The sequence below is a fragment of the Plectropomus leopardus genome, chromosome 11 (assembly GCF_026936395.1).
Source record: "Plectropomus leopardus strain MGB_pleo_1.0 chromosome 11, ASM2693639v1, whole genome shotgun sequence".
Taxonomy (NCBI): domain Eukaryota; kingdom Metazoa; phylum Chordata; class Actinopteri; order Perciformes; family Serranidae; genus Plectropomus; species Plectropomus leopardus.
In genome coordinates this window covers 373,267-387,827 of record NC_142186.1, presented here as the reverse complement: position 1 = coordinate 387,827, position 14,561 = coordinate 373,267, and the positions used below count along the sequence as shown (strand labels likewise).

Sequence of the window (14,561 nt, the reverse complement as noted above, 5' to 3'; positions counted from 1 at the left end):
TCTCGTGTGTCGTACATTTGGGTTTAGCTCCAAGCTCGGTCTTGTCATATGGCTCTTGGAGTCTCGCCTACTTTTTCCATGTGACATGTGCAGCTCTAGCAAAAATAGATGGTAAAGTGGTGTTTTGATAGTTTTGTTGACCTATGTCAGGGGTCAGCAACCTTTACTATCAAAAGAGCCATTTCTGTCCCAAAACAAAAATCTGTCTGTCTGTTTCAAAAGAAAAGCCCTCTGACAGAGTTTCTGTTGACAGAATCCAAGCAGTTATTGACACAAGGCTTTTTACTGTAAAACATTTGCAAGACTGTGTTGTAAACAGGTACTCACTGACACTGGGGAATAGAACATGTTTACATTGAAAGAGACCAATATTATGCGAAAATATATTCAATTCAATACATAAAAAGTTCAAAAATACAATACACTCAATACAAATAATCAAAGGTTCAAAGATACAATATGCTAAATATAACAAGTACAACACATTAAAGAACAAGTACATATCACAAATCATCCAAAAACACTAATCAGAAAAAAATAACAATATAGAAAATTCAGAAAACACAATAGAAAAAAATGATTTGAAAAATTGTGAAAAATAGGAAAGTAATAAATTGTACTCTCTTAAACCTTTTTTGTAATTGGCTATATTTTTTTCACCAGATACCCCCCCCCCCCCTTTTTTTTCTAAGTATAACTAATGGATTTGTTTTCTTGTTTTCACTTTTACAACTATTCTCATGAAATTGTCTGTCCTTCCAATGAGTTTATGTTGTGTTTGTGTTGTTCTCCTGTTTTAGGTTCCAACACAATATCTGACTCAGTGCCTCACTGAATTTGCTGGTACTCCCCAACTATTTATTAGAATTTATTACCTTCCACAAATTTTTCTATTTTTTCTATGAATTTTTCTTGATTGTAAGTTTTTTCTGATAACTGTTTTTGGATGATTTGTGATATATACTTGTTACTTTTGATGTGTCGCACTGAGTGCTTTTGTATTTCTGACATGTTGTATTTAGCATATTGTATCTCTGAACCTTTGATGATTCATATTGAGTATATTGTATTTTTGAACTCTGGATGTGTTGTATTGAGTGTATTGTTGCATAATATTGGTGTCTTCTTATGTTGACATGTCCTATCACTCAATGTCAGGGAGTGCCTGTTAGCTCTGCTCTGATTGGCCCAATCAGATTGTCTCAGTCTCAGAGTTGAATGTCTCTCAATCAAGCAGATCACAATCACCTGAGAAATGAATGTGCCTGTGCCTTTATATTGTTTGCTCTGTGATGATGATTTTATAATGCCTGATGAAGATCTCTGATTGAAACGATGCAGAATTAAAATTGGGTGCTTTGAGTGCAGTGTGCAGATCTTTTGTTTGATTCTTACCTTTGTTTGACTTTTGATGCTGCACCTGTAGAAGTCCTTTGGATGTGTGTGCTCTCCTACCTTGTTTGTCAGGACTGTGTTGTTGAGAATGCAGTGGGTGCACAGTTTTGTAAATGGGTGGAATACTTGCTTTTAATTGTGGAAGCACAGTAGTTATAACAGCAGGAAGCTCTGCAGCAACATCACAGCAAACATGCTGTCAGTGTGAACACCACAAGCATGCGAGCAGCAGTGAGGCTGTCCTAGGCATGAGAGCCAATGCCCACCATCAGCTGAGTGAAAGCAGAGAAATACAGCATATAGAGCATTTCACATCTTACTTGGTGAATTAGGGGTTTTATGTTGACCAAACCAGAGTTGATCATTTTTGGGAAAGTGGACTAACCAACCATGACAATTGTAGTGAGTTTTATTTTGTTTCTTTCAAGTTTGAATGTAGTGCGAAAACACTGGCTATTGCCGGTTGTTGAACTAATAGGGGCCAGTTGGAAACTCACTGGAGACCTTCTTCAGGATGCAAAGGTAAACTAGAAAAAACAACCAGCAGGTTGAGAGGGAAGATGATCAGCGAGTGAGTGTTTTTGTCACCTTTGGCTGTGTTTTGGCCAACAAAGTATTACTTGGAGCCATACCCCAAACCCATCAGGAGGTCAGTCATTTTAAAATTTAAGTATCATTTTGTGTTTTTTTGGCCATTTACACTGGTTACAGTTTAATGAACTGCTAGAGATTTCATATGATTGACTTCAATTTTTGCCTGTATAATGTAAAGGCCTTTGATATTACGTTATACTTGAGTTTTGATCACCTGGTGTGGCAGTGGCAAGGCATCAAATTCCCATGCTTCACCAAGAAACAGGAAGTGGATTGTAACTCCCCTAGAGATGGTCAAATCTTTAGGGGAGTTGCATTTCATACTTTTATGCAGGCCACCCCTCATGTTGTTGACCAGATCAATCTCAAATAATGTCCGACAAGCCTAGTTAAGACATTAATGATGACTTCTAGTGATGATTTAGAATTTTCATTTAAATGCAGCAGCCATGGCAACTTATTATTCCTTATGAAATAGGAAGTTATCCCGTTAGTGTACACCGGCCAATTGGTCTCAGATTTCATGTTTGATAACACGCTGGGCCTGAAGACATCAACATGTAAATTAGCTTTCATAGTCTCTGGGCCACCTACTGGCAACATAAAGTAAGCCTTGTCAAACAATTATCATTTAATTTACATAAAACTTACATGGTGCAGTATACAACTGATATACAGCAACATGACATACAATTAGTGCTCCAGTGCCACATAATGGGTCAAGGAAGAGATACAGAATGCGAAATTGGTCATTGCAGTGTCAGCTGGTGTCCTGCCAGTACACCAGACATGTGCACAGGTGCAAGGTTACAGTCATCACTGCTTGCAGTTTTAGTTCCTCTTGTTTCCTCTATGGGGATTGGTGAGGGAAAAATGGACACAGATACCCAGGGAGCAAGTTGTGTGTGCCAATTAGTTGCAACATGGTAACAGCGTGCCAATAAATAGATTAGATATGTAAAATAAGCAGGAAGTTCTGGCAGAGAATCAAGAGATGCTGTTGCCTTCATCAAAAAAATGAAACCTTTCAGGAATGACTAGACATGGTGGCAGTGTGTTGCCGGTTGGACTTGATGTTATCAAGTTTGGGCTAACTCTCATGGCAGCGAAGCATCACTCTTTTGTTCTTTTGAAAGCTGATCAATGTGGGCAAATCATCATTTGCTTAAGAATAAAAAGAATAAAAATATGTTTATGCAACCCATATACAAATATAAAATAATAAACAGCACAGCCTGTTGCCAGTTCTGTCCTGTGTGCTGCCTTCACGCTGCCAGCTGAGAACATCAAACACAGTTTCAGGTATGGGGCGTCGATTGTAAAGTTGTGCACTCTGAAAGAAACAGCAACATTTAGCTCTAAAGCATAATTAAAAAGAGGTGTGAATTTTTCAGTCACGTTTTAATCACATTTAGAGCATTATTTGCTTACTTTGTCAGATTTATTCTTTCATGAAAAAATATGTTCAAGATAATGTCACTGTTAAATAAAAATGTTTGAAATTAAATCTAAATGCTCAATGTTATATATCTAAATGTTACATATTAAATATAAATATTATGTTTTAATCTAAATGTTAAATATTAAATGTAAATGTTATATGTTAAATCTAACATCTAACATTTAAGTTAACAAATTTGCTCCAAATGTGTTTAAAAAGTGACATTGAAAAATTCACTTTGTCTTTTCAATTGTCTTTTTATCGTGTTTCAGAGCTAAATGTGGAGAAATGTTGCTGTTTCTTTTAGAGTGCACAACTTTACAATCGGTGCCCCATATTGAACTGTATATTTCATTTTCCAATCGTAATAAGAGAGTTCAATGTACAGTTCAGTTCATAATGTATATCGAACAAAAAGTCTTGTACTGAACGGTTCAATATGAAAATGTGTATTGTTACACCCCTAATATATATATATATGTATGTATATATATATATATATATATATATATATATATATTAATCCCCTCCCACCCTGTCCCCTTTGGACAGTTTCTTCCTTCAAGCTTAGGTCCTCTATTAGAGGCTAAGGAGCTTGGGTCCTGTGCAGTATCTTAGCTGTAGCCAAGACTCCACTCTTCTGGACTGACATTTTAGATGTTGTTTCGGGAATCTACTGGAACCACTGTCCTTGTTTGGGGGTTACAGCCCTGACTGCTCCCATCACCACTGATACCACCACTGCCTTCACCTTCCACACCTTCTCTAGCTCCTCTTTCAGCCTTGGTATTTCTTCTCATGTTCCTTCTTCCTGATGCTCCAATACCTTGGGATTGCTGCATCTATCACTGCCACCATCTCCTGCTGTTTATTGAACACTACGATGTCTAGTTGGTTAGCCATCAACAATTTTTTCAGTCTGGATCTATAAGTCCCACAGGATCTTAGCCTTGTCACTCTCGACCACCTTTGGAGGTGTCTCTCATTTGGAGCTTTGGACTTCTAGCTCAAACTCAGCACAGATGTTCCTGTACATGATGCCAGCCACTTGGTTATGGTGCTCCATGTACGCTGGGCATGCCTGCATCTTGCACCCTGCTGTTATGTGCTGGACTGTCTTAGGGGCCTCTTTGCACAGCCTGCACCTGGAGTCCTGCGTGGTGTTATAGACATCGGCCTCTGTTGCACTTGTGCTGAGTGCCTGCTCTTTTGCTGCCATGATCAGAGCCTCTGTGCTGTCCTTCAGACCAGCCTTTTCCAGCCATTGGTAGGATTTCTGTGTATCAGTTATCTGTCTGTAGTACAAGCCGTGCAGGGGCTTGTCCATCCATGATAGCTTCTCCTCCTCACCATCATCATCATCATCGGGCTTCTGCTGCCTGAGACATTCACTTAGCAAGTCATCAATTCAAGCCATCTTTCTGATGTACTCCCAGATTTTTTGCTTAGTGTACAGTCTCAGGATACTGGACTTGTGGTGAAACCCAACATGCATTGTGAGGAGTGTTCTTATCTTGCCAGATTATTATACCAGCAGGGCATCTGATGATGACTGACAGTATGTATGTGTTGATGGCTTAATTTGATTGTTTGACCTATATATATGTTTGTGTGTGTGTGTGTGTGTGTGTGTGTGTGTGTATTGGTATTATCGACCTATAATATAATATATAAATAATATATAAATAGGATAATAATGAAAATAGGAATCTGCCAAGTGCTACTTGTTGGTTTAACATGTAAAGATTGTTTCGAATCTCCTCAGGGGACACCTTACTGAATACAGCCTTACTTTTACAATATTCTTCACCTAACTGAATCTACCAAGGAAACAAATGAATGATTTTGCTGAACACAGTGATTGGACTTTTCCACAGAAGTAAAGGCAGATTTGAAAGAATTGCCTGCTGTTTGAACAATGTTTAGGATGTTAAAGAAAACAGAGTGCCATGCTCAACACACAGGATCAGTGCAGGGGAGAGGAGCAACGGCTGTACGGCCTGGATGGCAGCTCATCAAGTAACAACAGCCAGACCAACCAGACAAGCCGGGGCAATTCCATGTCACTCAGTCGCCTGCTTTTCACAGAAAGAGACAGGGCTTATTTTCATTATTCATACCAGTCAGCCCTGTGATCTCTTTCCATTTAAGTATAGCAGGAACTAAGGACATGTAAACAAGTTTGTAATCAGTGTGAGTGTGAAAGGGGTAGAGAGAGATGAGGAGACATGTAGCAAAGGGCTGAGGTCGGATTCAAACCTGCCACAGCAATAGGAAGCAGGCTGCCAGGCCTGTCAGCTTGGAATCACAGAACCTCTTCAAAATGTCCATACAAGCTTCTCAAAACAATCATAAGCAGGCAATGTTATTCTGCTGTTAGATTTTCATAATGTTCCAAACCTGCAGACTGCTGGCTGCTCTGCAGGCTGGCATGTGGCAATGGGCCTCATGAAAGGAACAAAATACAGTTAATAAGTTTTCTCTTATTTGTGTTGGTGATATCCACAATTTGTCCTTACTTTGCCAGTACTCTATCTCTAATATGCACAGCAAAAACAGCACTTTCTTATTATTATATTTATCCATCCATCCATTGTTGTCCGCTTATCAGAAGCCTCATGCAGGGGCAACAGGCTGAGCAGAGCACTCCAGACATCCCTCTCCCCAGCAACACTGTCCAGCTCCTCCTGGGGGGCTCCAAGGCCAGACGAGATATGTAATCCATCGAGCGTATTCTTGGTCTGCCACAGGGCCTCCTACCAGTTGGACATGCTCGGAACACCTCCAGTAGGTGGCACCAAAGAAGCATTCTGATCATATGCTGGGACCACCTCAACTGGCTGCTTTCGACATGAAGGAGCAGCAGCTCTACTCCGAGCTCCTCCTGAATGTCTGAGCTCCTCACCCTATCTGTAAGGCTGAGCCCAGACAACCTTCGGAGGAAACTCAATTCGGCCGCGCTTGTATCTGTGATCTCATTCTTTCAGTCACTACCCAGAACTCATGACCATAGGTGAGGATTGGAACATAGATTGTAGCGTTAATTAATAACTACGTTAGAATTTGGGTTTTTACACTCGTTAATGTGAAAGGGGCACCATTCTCTTTTTAAGAGAAAAATAAATTTTAAATTATAACCCTTTCAAAACATGTTATCACTTTAATCAATCTCACAATCTGTACCGTTTATCTTGTATACATGGATCTTGTTTCTCTCATGAAATAATGTCCACAGACAATGACTTGGTGATAAATGGATACATTTATTTAGGCTAATAAAATGATGAGTAAATAGAGGAAGGAATATGGCATATAAATGAAATTTATAGAAAAAAACAGACGAAAGGGAACCAAAGTAACGTATGTTCAGGTGATGTAAATTATTAATTATGGACAATAGTGGGTAGAAATATGTGACCGTATAGAGCATGGATGCGCGCTAGGTAGTAAATTAGAATTTAGAAAATCGGCATTAATGCTTCGCCATTCGACATCGACTCTGATCACTAGAAGACGTTATTTTGGCTACTTTTGCCGACTTGAATAGACTTCTCCGGGGATGTCCAGGTCGGAGCGGATCGGAGTGTCCTTTTCAATAAAAATTTGCAGAAATAATTAGGCTAAAAGTAGTCCCGTTTGGTCTGACGAAATCACTTTTAAATTATTATCTTGAGTTTACTTAAAAAAAATACAAGAATGTCGTTGCTGACCCAAAACTGGTATAAAGAAAAGCGTCAAAGAAATAAAAAAAAAATGGCTTTGAAAAAGTTAAAGTCTCATGAGCAGTTGCTCTTGTAAAATTGAAGAAAGGAAAAAGAGTGCGAGCAAGGATACTCGAGAAGTGCCACGGAGAAAGGGAAAGTAGAAAGGAGCACTGAGCCAAGGGTTCACTAATTTTTAATCTATGAATTTTGGCGGGGTAGCGAACCTTTGCGCCGAGCAACCGCACATCTGGAGTTTAGTTTTAGAGGACCTAACGTGATTTAGGAGACATTTATTTCTTGTAGCTACTTTGTGATTAATTACTCAGTTTGACCTGTTACATATAAAGTCATGTATCTCATCACCACTATGGTCCAATTATAGTCATTTCAAACACATGCTAGGAGACCTTAAGGCAATTCTGAATGTAACATACAACTTTGAAGATCCTTGGTTCGATTAATCACACACAATATAAAGTTATCCAATGGACTATAAAGACCTTGGTAATTACTTAGATATAGGATTACTGTTTAACATTATACAGTGAATGAAATTACAAATAACTAAGGCCACTAGATGGCAGTATGGCGCCATCACAAAAAAGGAATCAAATATGATTTTACCTAACTCACTCAAATTATATGATAAAGAAATGGGAGTTGGTTCTACTTACTCAGAACCTTCTAGAGTATGTGGACACAGCTTTCACTTTGGTTATAGTGGGAACAGTTGGCTCGCGGCAGCAACCCCGGCTTGCCATATTCCCTCAGTACCCCCCCACAGGACCTCCTGAGGAACGCGGTCATAAGCCTTCTCCAAGTCCGCAAAGCACAAGTAGACTGGATGGGCAAACTCCTACAACCCCTCCAGCAGCCTAGTAATGGCAAAGAGCTGATCCACTGTTCCACGTCCCTAGAACCAGCTTGCAATGCAGAGGGTCAGCCCTGCTTGCTGGTCATTTCTGAACCGCTCTTAGTATGCCCCCTCCCTTGAAACCACTTTGCCTTGGGAGACTCTACCAGATGATCACTAGGATTCATCAGATTTGGGTGGTTAAGAATGTTTGGTGCATCTGGAGCTGACTTCTCTTTTTTTCTCTTACCAGAAAATTAAGAGAAAACACTAAGAGAAATTTAAGAGAATGTTGCTGCTTGAGGCCCAATATGTGGCAGGCAGGGGCTAAAGAACTGACAGTGCTGCAGAGAGGGCAGCAGACACCACACAATTTTCACAGCAGTGTCATATTAAAGAACCACATAGTGAGCTTGTGAATGTTTGAGAACACAACCCACATTGCAGTGTTTCAATGAGAGGCTGAGGCTATTAGAAGGTGGAAAGTAGAAGGTAAAGATCATATTTTTTTTGGCTTTTGCCTTTATTTGAGACAGGACAGATATAGCATGAAAAGGGGAGAGAGAGTGATCCTGCTACATCTTCGGAGTTGTCAACCTCAGTTGCTTGAAAGGTTAAAGGAGTGTGTATTGCATTTTTAAGTATAAGGAATGCTAACCACAAGCTTCTTTTGTACCCATGCTTTGAAACCACTGTTCTTTTTATAGTTTTAGCAGCAATGTAGCAATGGTGCACACATTTTATAGAGGCAAAGGCTCTTGGGTGGAAGCTTACTTATTTTGGGACAGGAAACAATTGACATCTCCAACTGGTTTTTCTCAGCCTAACTGGCTCCCAGCCTGTGACTCCATTACAGTTAGTTAATACTTTTCACGCTGAGGGATAATGAAATGAAAAAAAAAGAACCCGACCATTTGTACCTTACTGTGTGTCCTTTTTTTTGCCTCCACGCCAACAATAGTCAGAGACATTATGTTTTCTGGTCATCCGTCCATTTGTCTGTCTGTACATCTGCGGGATCCATTCTTCTGAACATGATATCTCAAGAATGCCTTCAGCACACACATTCAATTTGATTCAACGATGAATTGATTAGATTTTGGTGGTGAAAGTGTTACCAGCGCCAGACCTAGGGGAAATCTGGACCGGCAGCAAAGGTTACACAGGCAAGGGTGCACTGTGTAGCCCATAAAACAAAAGTCTGTGGATTAATAAGAGAGAGGACCAAAAGTTAGCGTCTTGCTCCAGCCAACACTTGTTTAATACTGAGCTGCGCATGAGCAGAGCAAATATCTAGAGTCTCCCTAATGGATCCACAGTGGCGTTACAGTGCCATCTACTGACATATTGCAGTATTGACGCAATGTCAAAACTGTGTAAACCGAGTTAGATTAATTCACATATTCAACAAAAAAATTAGGGGGGTGTCTGTTTCAATAAAAAAAAATATACATGTAGCATTTTCAACCTACTACACTCTCCCCTGCTTTTAAGAGATGTCTCCGGACATCTAGAACCAAACTAACACGAAGTAGGTGTAGCTGTCACGAGTCTAGAAAGTCAGATAGTCAATGTACAGTAAATAAGAATTAGCAATTGCAGCATTTGTTCAACTGTCTGGTTTTTCAAGTCAGTGGGTAAATAGTCACAAGTCTAACATGTCCATACTGGTGTGGGGCAATAACAAGGTTCAGGGACAGCTGGGTAGAATGGCATGGGATAAGGGACACAAGCGAACATTAGGTTTGCTCCTGGCCTCCAGGGTTGATATGAAGGCTGTCCAAGGTGGTGATAAGTGAGCATTTCTCGAGGTTTCACTGCTCGGGTTGACCTCCTCACAGGTGGCACTTCTTTCCCTGATGACTCACTGACATGCTCATGATGGTCCACATGCTCCTCCGAACCTGCCTCCTCCCCAGTGTCCACTGCTGTTTCCTCCTGTAGGTCCCCAGTTGGTGCGGGAGCAGCCAATGCTGGTGAGGGAGCAGCCAGTGCTGGTGGTGGCACTAGGTCTTGCACTGTTACCAGGTCAGGTTCATGTGGCTGCTGGCTTTGGACTGTCTGTGTTACTCTCCCAGCTGGCTGGAACTCAGGAGCTACAGCACTGAGTTGACTGTGTGGTTCAGACTGAGGCACTGGGTGTCTGGCTCTCCTTATTTCATAAACAGGTATTTTCCTTAGACAGTACGTGTATTCCTCTTGTTCCTCAGACTGTTCCAACTCTTGCTCTACTGTCTCTCTGTCGTTCGTCTGGTTGTCTCCTCGCTTTTGTCTTTACCTGGGTGTACATGCAGTGTGCTGGTCTGAGTCCAAGGGCAAATCATTAACAGGCAGCAGCAGGTTTCGATGCAGGACACGGAGAGTTCGCTCTCCTGTTTCTGGCTGAACTCTGTACACAGGTCCATCTCCAATCCTTTCAATAACGCGATGAATTCTCTTTTCCCAGTAAGCACGAAGTTTTCCTGGGCCACCCCTCTCCGACAGATTTCTGACAAGCACCCGATCTCCAGGCTGCAGCACCATACCTTTAACACGCTGGTCATAGTGTTTCTTTCCTTTAGCTGAGCTTTTTCCACTGTTTTCTGAGGCGATTTTGTATGCCTCCTGCATACGAGAAGCCCATTTTTGTGCATACTCTTGTCTGGACTGGGATGTTTGGTCAGGTTTCAAGTCGAAAAGCAGATCAACAGGCAAACGCGGTGCTCTGCCATACAGGAGAAAGAATGGGGAGTAGCCTGTACTCTCATGTCTCGTATAGTTGTACGCATGGACAATGTGTGGTAGATGGTCTTTCCAATCTGTTTTTTTCTCCTCCTGCAGAGTGCGTAACATCTGTAGAAGTGTCCTGTTCAAACGCTCGACAGGATTCCCCTGGGGGTGATAGGGGGTGGTTCGAGAATGGGCAATTCCAGACAGCTGTTGAAGTCTTTGGAAAAGGCTGTTCTCAAACTCACGGCCCTGATCATGATGTAGCTTTTCAGGATACCCGAAGCGTGGAATGAAGTCTGAAAAGATTTTTTCGGCTGCTGTTCTGCCTGACTTGTTCTTGGTCGGGTATGCTTGTGCAAAGCGAGTAAAGTGATCTACTAGAACTAAAATGTACTCGTAACCACCTTTACTCGGTTCAAGATGGAGGTAGTCAACAGAAATGAGTTCGAAGGGGGCACTGGTCGTTATAGACCCCATCGGTGCTCTCTCTGGGATACATGGCTGTTTCTGTTTAAGACACTGGCACTGGCGAATTACATAGTCTTCAATTTCGCGTTGCATAAAGGGCCAATAGAACCTTTCTCTCGCTAAGTGAATGACTTTGTCTGCGCCAATATGCCCCATGTCATTGTGTAGGTGTTTTAGCACATTTGACTTCAGCTTACTCGGGAGGGCCAACTGTTTCCGTTGTCCTGTCTGCCTGTACAATATTCCTTTGTCAAGTGTTAGTCTGTTCCATTCATGTATCAGTCTGCGTGTCTCTCGTCCCATTTGTCTTTTGTCTTTGTCATTAGGGCTCCATCCTCTTTTTTTTAGGTTTATCACCTCACAGATGGGAGCATCTTCCTTCTGGGCTGCTCTGACACTTTCTGTGGTGATAACTGGAATGCCATCAGGAGGTGTTTCATCTGCGCCAGGACGTAGCTGCAATGCAGCCACCCACGGCACATCACTGTCTCTCACTGCTTTGTCCCCCTGCCAGATGGCAGAGATAACATCTGGAGGCATTGTCTCAGTGTACTCTTTGAGGTGGTCATGAAGTTGGACTGGATATCGTGAGAGGGTGTCAGCATCTGTGTTTGACTTGCCTGGCCGATACCTGATGGTGAAATGGAAGTCGGCTAACTCGCCCACCCACCGATGCCCCACTGCATTTAACTTGGCCGTGCTCAGAACATAAGTCAGGGGATTATTATCCGTGTATACTGTGAAGGTGGGCGCGTAATAGAGATAGTCCCTAAATTTATCGCAGATTGCCCACTTGAGTGCAAGAAACTCCAGCTTGCCAGAATGGAGATGGTAATTCTTCTCGGCAGGCATGAGAGACCTGGAACCAAAAGCAATGACACAGAGTTTGTTTTCCTGCTGCTGATAGAGCACTGCACCAAGACCTTCATTTGATGCATCAGTGTGAAGAACAAAGGGCAGCTCAAAGTTTGGGTAGGCTAAGACAGGTGGACTGGTCAACATGTCAACAAGGCGCAACACCACAGTGCTGTGTTCTGGTTTCCACTGAACAGGTGTTTTCAAGATTCAAGATTCAAGATTCAAAGTGTTTATTGTCATATGCACAGTATGGAAACATGTTTCCCTGTACAATAAAATTCTTACTTTGCTGTCCACAGAATGCCTAAAAAAAAAAGTTTAGCAAATATAAAAGAAATATGAAATAGAAATTTAAAAATTTAAAAATGTAAAAATGTACAATAGAAGAAATTTAGAAATTTACAATAGAAGTAGAAAGAACAGTGCAAATAAAACAGTACAGTGCAAATTTGAACAGTGCAATTGTGCATGTGCAAACGGAATAGTAAACTGTCTGGTACAGTTATGAGGTCGTGTGTGTGAGGTAGTTGCTGTGTGGACTCCTGTCAGCAGTTTAGGAGTCTGATTGCAGCGGGAAAGAAATAGTTCTTTAGTCTAGTGGTCCTGCATTTCACACTTCTGTACCTCCGGCCTGAGGATAGAAGTGTGAACAGACCGTGCTGGGGGTGGGTGGGGTCCTTCAGGATGAAGGCAGCTCTGCTGTGGACTCTACGGTGGTAGATGCTCTGCAGAGAGGGCAGTGGAGTCCTGATGATCTTCTCAGCAGTCTTCACCACTCTCTGCAGGCGTTTGCGGTCCACAGCAGTAGCACTGCCGTACCACACGGTGATGCAGCTGGTCAAGATGCTCTCAACGATGCAGCTGTAGAAGTTGCTGAGGATCTTTGGCGACATGCCAAATTTCCTCAGCCTTCTCAGGAAGTACAGCCGCTGTTGCGCCTTCTTAACCAGCTGTGTGGAGTTGAGTGTCCAGGTGAGGTCCTCGCTGATGTGGACGCCCAGGTATTTAAAGCTGCTCACCCTCTCCACTTCAAGCTCCCGGATGAAGAGTGGCTGCTGAGGTCTCCTCTCCTTCCTCATGTCCACAATCATCTCCTTGGTCTTATCTGTGTTGAGGGTGAGGTTGTTGTCCTCACACCATGACACCAGACTGGCCACCTCCCTCCTGTAGGCCGCTTCGTCACCGCTAGTGATGCGTCCTATCACTGCGGTGTTGTCTGCAAACTTCAGGATGATGTTTTCCTTATGGGAGGCGACGCAGTCATGAGTGAACAGGGTGTAAAGGATGGGACTGAGGACACATCCTTGTGGGGTGCCAATGTTTGTTGTAATGCTGGCTGAAGTCCTGTTACCGATTCTGACAGACTGGGGCCTGCCAGTCAGAAAGTCTAGGAGCCAGTCACAGAGGGCGGGGTGCAGACCAAGTGAGGACAGTTTGTGGGTGAGCTTGTGGGGGATGACTGTATTAAAGGCAGAGCTGTAGTCAACAAAGAGTATCCTGATGTAGGAGTCTTTGTTTTCCAGGTGGGAGAGGGAGTAGTGGAGGGCGGCAGAAATGGCGTCAGAGGTGGACCTGTTGGGCCGGTAGGCAAACTGCAGGGGGTCCAGGGTGTCCGGTAAGCTGTTCTGAATGTGGGCCAGCACCACTCTCTCAAAACACTTCATGATGATTGGAGTGAGTGCTACTGGCCTGTAGTCGTTCAGACAGGTGGGTGGGCTCTTTTTGGGGAGGGGGACGATGGTTGTGGTTTTGAAGCAAGAGGGAACAATGCTCTGACTGAGGGAAAGGTTGAAAATAGAGGTGAGAACATCAGCCAGCTCGTTGGCACATGCTCTGAGAGCCCTCCCAGGAATGCAGTCTGGTCCTGCTGCCTTGAGGGGGTTGATCTTCCTCAGAGCTCTGTGTACCTGGCCTGATGAGACGGTTGGTGGGGGTGGGGTGGGGGGTTGAGTGGACCCGGTGGACCCGGTGTGTGTGTGCCTCTCTGTGTGGTAGCTGGAGTTCTCAAAGCGGGTGTAGAAGAGGTTGAGGTCATCCAGCAGGTTGTCTGTGGAGCTCACGGAGCTGATGGTGGTCCTGTAGTCCGTGATGTGCTGCAGGCCTGGCCACATTCGCCCGGCATCAGCCGTGGAGTAGAGGCCATCCAGCTTCTCTCTGTACTGCCTCTTAGCCGCTGTGATGGCTTTTCTCAGTCCATACTTCCCAGCTTTGTACTCTGTCTCATTGCCTGATCTGAAAGCAAGAGAGCGAGCACGCAGCATGTGGCGTACCTGACTGTTAATCCAGGGCTTCTGATTGGGGAACTTTCGGACTTGTATGGTGGGTACAATGTTTTCAACACAAGTGCTGATGTACCCAGTCACATACTCAGCATAGTCCTGTATGCTGACAGAAGAGTCCTCTAAAGTGGCTGCAGTCCGAAACACATCCCAGTCTGTCCGAGCAAAACAGTCCTGCAGGATACTCTCAGACTCTTGGTTCCAGAGTTTTACCTGTTTATTAACAGGGTTCGTTTGTTTCAGTTTTTGTCTGTAGGCTG

The 14,561-nt window shown here is 43.0% G+C and overlaps 1 pseudogene; it reads right to left on the bottom strand.

The window, feature by feature from the left end:
• Positions 1-4,016: 4,016 nt before the first annotated feature.
• Positions 4,017-6,201, bottom strand: LOC148188172 (uncharacterized; annotated as a pseudogene).
• Between the last annotated feature and the right edge of the window lie 8,360 nt (positions 6,202-14,561).